At 45.0% G+C, this 6,806-nt stretch overlaps 1 protein-coding gene across 2 annotated transcripts in view; it reads left to right on the top strand.

Moving 5' to 3' along the window:
* LOC147458631 (phosphatidylinositol 4-phosphate 5-kinase 6-like) overlaps positions 1–6,806 on the top strand; it is a 67,898-nt gene that overhangs the window by 55,817 nt on the left and 5,275 nt on the right. The window lies entirely within an intron of this gene.

Genomic DNA, 6,806 nt, shown 5'->3' with positions numbered 1-6,806 from the left:
AGATTCTTCCGGAATCTCCTTTAAGCTTTTAGAAACTTCTTGATCCTTCTAGTTCTTCTAGAACCTTTTAGATCCTTCAACTTTCTAGAGCTTTCCAAAAGCTTCTAGATTCTTTCGGAATCTTCTCCAAACTTCTAGAATCTCCTTGATACTTTTAGAACCTTTTAGAATCTTCTAGATTCTTCTAGAGCCTTCTAGTGATGACAGAGGCGATGATGCAAGTAGCGACTGACTCTCAAGCATGCATGACATGATCAGAAGACTCAATGAGAAAAGTATCTACCTTTGGTGGAATTTGCCTACAACAACACGATACACTCTTCGATGGGGAAGGCGCCATTTGAGATTATTGAAGGTGCTGCGAAGGTTCCAACCTTCCTAAGCACGAAAGTTAAGATTTTTGAAGCCGATGAGTACACGCGCGACTTGGACACGGCTTTTGGCAAGGTCCGTGAGGCTTTGTAGAAATCTCAGGAAAGACAAAAAAGGCAGCAGATCGCCATCGTCACAAGTTGAAATTGAAGGAGGATGATTGGGTGCTCTTACGTTTTGAGAAGACACGCCTGAGAAAGAAAAAGGGAAAGGAGAGGCTTTTTCCGAAGCTTAGTATGAGATACTACGGACCTTTCCAAATCTCCGAAAAGATCAATGATGTCTCCTTCTGATTGAAACTGCCTGACACTTGGAGGATTCACAATGCATTTCATGTGAGTCTCTTGAAACCTTTTAAAGGTGATGTGCCCGAAATGGGGAGCCTGATGAGCAACCCGAAGTGGAAGAAAACGAGATCCTTGTTTTTGAGCAGATATTGGCACATAAGGACAAAAAGAATAAGGGTAAAGTGTGAAGGCGGTTCTTGGTTAAATCAAGAACTATCCTGCATTGGATGCAAAGTGGATGGAGGAGGAGGACCTAGCAGATACTCCTCAGATTGTGAAACTTTACCTTGAAGCTTTTGGTTTAGCATAGTCTACTCCAAATGGAACCCCGAATTCAGCTTGGCCGGATGCAGTGGGTTTGCACAAGAGGGGAGTTACTCCGCTCCTTTGTCAACAGATGCCTCGATTTTTGAATACTAGAGTCACTGATGTCTCTTTGAGCTTCAAGGATACCGAGAGTTGACAGTATTCTGCTGTATGACTTTATGAAATGGAATTCCGGATAATATGAAATTGATTTGTTCTTGACTTGCAGGAACCGATAGACGAAATGATTGCAGCATTTTTCTCTGAATGATCTCGATAGACATGGTTGCAGTAGGAATTAGTCGATCGGGCATCTGAGTGGATCTAGATGCGATTGCTAATTGCATTGCCGATAAATCATGGTCTGAGATCCGAATGAATGTTGAATGTGATTTGTCATGTGATGTGACTGTCGATTGGTACATGTGCTAGATGTGTGTTCTTAGTGCGTCGATACTAACAGTCATTGTCTGCTCTAAGACAGTTTATGGCTTCTGTCTGTTTTGCAGGCGTAATCGAGGGCGATTACAATGCTTTCAAGAGGGGGGTATGTCACAACTCGGTGACGTGGCATACTAGGGTTGCAGATCAGACACTCACAGACCCTCCCTTGAGACATGGGCAATCCCGGAAAAGTATGGAAGAATGTTGACGTGGCTAACTGTTGAGAATTGCTGACGTGGCAGTCACTGTACGGACAGGGCCCGCTTTTTGCGGCGCATCCCACGGAAATCCGTACAGCCTTTTTGCGTGGACAGTTTGGCGGCAGCTTTGCTTTTTTTTTTCCCCCCGAGAAAAAGATCCTTCTATTAGTTAATGAAAACTGCCCATAGGGCTACATCCACCTCTGCAAGAGAGGGCTACAACAAGCATGATGGGGAGACCCTCCCAATGAAAAAACAGCATATATACAATGGGGCTAAATCAAGAGATGGGAGGAGGGAAGAGCCACACAGGTGGACAGTAGTGCCATCTGAGCACCCCCTGGACCATGGTGTAGAAAGGCCCAGGGCGCTAGAGTCTAAGGAAAGCCTCGCGGCACTCCCGCATGCGGTCGGAGCTTCCCTGTAGTCCCTCAAGCTGTCCTCTGAGAGTATGGATCAGCTCTAGCCAAAAGTCACGAACAGTCTCTGCTGGTGGCACAGGGCGAGCCTCAAAGATGCGGAAACAACGGGCCCGCCAGATGAACCAGAGAGCTAGGCCGCTGATGAGCTCCCAACACTCCTCTCTCTCACTGCACCACTCCTGTGGAGTAAGGTCTGTAGCAGGCTGGAGTGTAGGTCGCCCCCCCTGTATCACTATCATCCTGCCGGTGGAAGATAGCTCAGACTGTAGTGCCGGGCCTGTGAGGGTGGACCAAGCCGCGGCAGCTTTGCTTTTTGCTGGCTACGCAATTGGCAAGATAGAGAGAGAGAGAGAGAGAGAGCTTTTTTTTTTAAAGCCTTGCTTTATTCTCTCAAGAGAGAGCTAGTGAGAGAGGAACAACTTTTGATTTTGAAGCTTTTGGGCTCTGCTTTTAGCATCCCTTGTAAACTCTTTAAATTAGTAGTTTGGGCTCTCACTTCGCAGAGCATCTGGACGCAGAGTTTGAGATTGAGTCCCGGCTACTCGCTTGTACTTTGAGTTGCAGATGAATACAAAAAGAAATAGCGAAAGGGGTGCCAGTCTTTGGGGCCAATATCTCTAGGCACGGAACTTTGTCGGGCCAGTGTCGAATCAATTGTGAACTGTGAACTGTTTTGAAGTGATTATCTGTGGTGTCGCAGTAGATTCTCGACTTGGAGTGTCCAAGTGTGTTACACTCTCTAAAGGAACGGAAGTGTGGATACCCTTATTATTCGTACTTGGGATACGCACCTAACCAACTCAAAGATTTCAAGGATGGTGGCACGACAATCAAAATTTTCACTTTTTCCGGGGTGAAAGATCGGAAGAAAGCATTGCAGTTCCTACAGCAATTCGACAACATCTATGCTTTGGGGAACTATACAGAAGAATCCTAGATTTCTCGAGCAGCGGGATTTCTCAAAGATACTGCTATGCAATGGTGGAGTTCAATCGCAACACAACCGCATGCTCCAAGGACCTAGCAAGCTTTCAAGACAGTTTTTGCACGTAGTTACATGACTTCTATGTTTGAAGTCCGGATTTTGGTAGTGGGGCAACTTGAAAATGCTTGTCATAGAGACCATGGAGGACTATAACCAAAGGTTTCTCGACGTATGGTGTCCTTCTTTAAGTTCATTCCCTTGGAGAACCAATGCAAGCGCTACACCATTGGACTACCATCACCATTGCAGGAATATTGTCTCTCCAAGCAACTCTCTACCATGCACGAGCTTATGGACCATGCCGCGGTCGGCTACAAACTGATGAAGGGAAAGCTAGAGTTTACTACAGAAGAACCTCTGGCCACTAACCACAATTGTCGTCAACAAAGAACAAATTCTCGAGAGTCTCGTGAAAGTCAACACCAAAGGCCTCGATAGACGCCTAAACAACGAGACACCTTACTACAAGAAGGCCAATGTTTTGGATGCTTCTAAACAGGACATAACTATTTTGATTGTCCCCAATGCATTGACAGACCAGCAGAGCCGACGCCCGCGCCGACGGGAGTGATGAGGGAGTCATTGAACAGCTCATGGCCCGGACTTGGATGGTTATTTGTGAGGGGAGTGTTCATCGGCGACTTTATGTTTATATGTCTTGTAACATGCATATGTGAGCATTTGTGTTGTGTTGTGATGTGCCAACCACTGAATGTTCCTAATTGGATGAGATTGCGTGGGTATGTAATTTTAGTGCATCAAGTCACCTGTGGAAGATCAGTGCAATCTAGGTGTGATGGCTAATTTTACTTTGCCGGAACATCAAGAGTTCCAATCTGGACGAAAGGAGAAGCCAACATTCATTGTGAGACAGATGACTTTGGTGAGTGAGTCCCATATGCTAAACCTATTGGACCAGCAGTAGTAGAGAGGGCCTTGGCAAACTCAGACAGCATATAGCCTCCGACAGCATATGGTTGCCGCTTACTCCTACGAACGTGACATCACCATGAGATTATGTACATCAGGATGACCCAGTGGCCTAGCTCTAGGAGACCTACGTGTATCTCGCCATTGATCTCAGAGGTGGTTAGCTTGATGGAATATATACGTGGATCCAGAGTATATATTCCATCCAGAGGAGCTGCACAGTTGATCCCCTCTTTCATCTCTGATAAAGGCTGAAACCACGAAACTAGAGCTCAGCTGACTAAATTGTATACATTTTGAGAAGCTAGGGCAAAAATCTTCTTACAAAGAGAGTGAAATGTGCCATGGCAATCTACAAAACCAAAAAGGTGTGAGAGTCCCAACAAAGGGCTTCTTCAAGTTGGTTGTCATTTAGCATGGAACACGAGTTCCACCAGTGCTGGAAAGGAAGCTACTGTACAGAACTTGAGCTTTGGACCCCTACCAAGCGATGTAAAACGGAGCTACATGCCAAGATGCGAGAGGAAAAGCCGCCCCATGGCTTGTGAAAGCCCAGCCGCTATACACGAACAGTCACAAAGCTGGAGTATCGGCTCACTACTGTATCTTAGGTCAAATCTCATGACATCTACCACATGTGGCACCATGTCCAGACAATGGAAAGAGTGTAGGATATGTGGTGTGATATTTGATATATGATTTATAGATCATGGTCCTTTTCCAAATTTTCCTGGGATCTTCTCAGTCTTTGTACCTTCCTAGCCTACAATGAGGGTTCGTCTTATAGAGGGTGGCCTTTAGCGCGAGTCATCACTTCTGAGCACAGTCAAGGGTATCCTTGAAATAGAGCAATCCAACAAGCAATTGAATAAAAAGTTTTCTAAAGCAGAGTTCTTAGTCGCTTCTAAGCACAGTTGAGGGTATCCTTGAAATAGAGCACACCAACAAGAAATTGAACAAAAAATTTTATCAGTAGCAAGAGGAGGCAGGAACATTGGGGAAAGATGAACCTAAGCGTTTAGGCTACAGGCACAGAGAGAGCTTAGGGGGACAGTTGAAAGGAGGTGCAAGCAACTCTTCTTGCAAATGAAGGCGTTGAATGTAGAGGTTTGTAGGTGACGAGCTTCTCCTACACAAGATTCCCCCTACTTTAGCCATTTCTCCAAGTCATCGAGTCCTCTATGCATTCTTAAAGTTTCGGCATTAGTTTAAGACAAGCAGCAGTCAGAAGTGAGCTAATCTAAATTCCGCAATTCTTTCTTGACAACCTCCGAGGCGTAACATTCTTCAACAACAAAGCTGCGTAAGCTTAGAAATCTACAAAACACCCGCAGAGCAAGACAGAGCACTATGGATGTACCATGTCATTGATTGTGCACTTTCGAGTTTACTGCCTTGGAGGATATATTTACTCCAAAGTTTGCGCAACTGGCCGTGGAAAAGTCTATTTTTGGTGAGAATTTACCTTGAAGCGTCTAGAATCAGAATGCGTGTGTGATCAGTAGTGAACATGAAAGTGTACTGGTATTATTCACATCATCAAATATCTTGTCGGGGAAGTTTGTCATTATCCCCATTGCAGAAATGCCTACAGGGGTGCGAAAGCAGGAATCAGCTGAAAATATACTTGTCACAGAATATGGTCGTGATTTGGAGCTACTCGATGAGCGCGGAGCAATGGGTGCAAGTGATAGAGCACGAGCAGAAGTGCGGGGCTTGAGGCTTGGAGAGAAGGCACTCTTCTACAGAGATGGAGCGCTAGGAATCAAAGAAGGAGAGAGAGAGAGAGCGCTACACGATTCATGAGGGGAATAAGTGAGTGAGCAAATTGGCTCACATTCCCTTTATTAAAGTATAGGAGCATTTTTAAGTTAGTGGCCAAGTTTAATGTGAACTTGGCCAAAGGTTAGTAACCTATTAAAATGTACATAAAAGGGGTCATTTGGGCCTTTAACCCAACAACCTCCCACTTAAAGGCATAAATGACGCCTTTAAGCTACGTGACTCCCACCATCTATATGCATAGCTAATGTTGTGCTTTGGTAAGCATTTAGTGAGAGCATCTATTGGATTTTGTGATGTATGGACCTTAACCAATGTGATAAGGCCATCCTCAAGCACTTCTCGAATGAAGTGATACCACACATCAAATGATTTGTGCGTGCATGAAACATGGCATTCTTTGCCAAACATATGGCACTCTGGCTATCACAACCAAGCATAGGTGCCTTGTCAGGCAAACCAAACTCGCTGCATAGACGTGCTAACCAAATGGCTTCTTTGGAAGCCTCAGTGGCTGAAATATATTCAGTCTCTGTAGTAGACAATGCAACGATCTTTTGCATTCTAGAACACCATGAAACAGCACCTCTTGCAAGAGTAAACACATAGCCACTTGTGGATTTCCGTGTATCCACATCACCAGCCATGTCAGAGTCACAAAATCCCTTCAACTCCAATGGTCCTTTACCATAGCAGAGGCATTTGTTTTTAGTCCCTTTCAAGTACCTCATAATGGATTTCACTGCATCCCAATGCAACCTGCTTGGATTAGCCATAAACCGGCTCACAACTCCCACTGCATGGGCTATGTCAGGCCTAGTAGCGACATAGCATACATACGTGAACCACAAGCTGAAGCGTAAGGCACACTTTGCATGTCATTGGCTTCTTCCTTTGACTTGGGGCAATCATCCTTGGAGATTTTGACATATGGCTGTAATGGCACGCCAAGAGGCTTTGCTTCAGCCGTGTTAAATCTGTCCAACACCTTTTGAATGTACTTTTCTTGCGACAAATACAATATATACTGGTCCCTTTGCCTTCTAGCTCGCACTCCAAGTATATGTTCAGTTGCCCC

This window comes from Adiantum capillus-veneris, chromosome 4 (genome assembly GCF_014529385.1).
Source record: "Adiantum capillus-veneris isolate H3 chromosome 4, ASM1452938v2, whole genome shotgun sequence".
Lineage (NCBI taxonomy): Eukaryota > Viridiplantae > Streptophyta > Polypodiopsida > Polypodiales > Pteridaceae > Adiantum > Adiantum capillus-veneris.
Note: the sequence above shows the minus strand (reverse complement) of the source record. Positions and strands in the feature narration are given on the sequence as shown.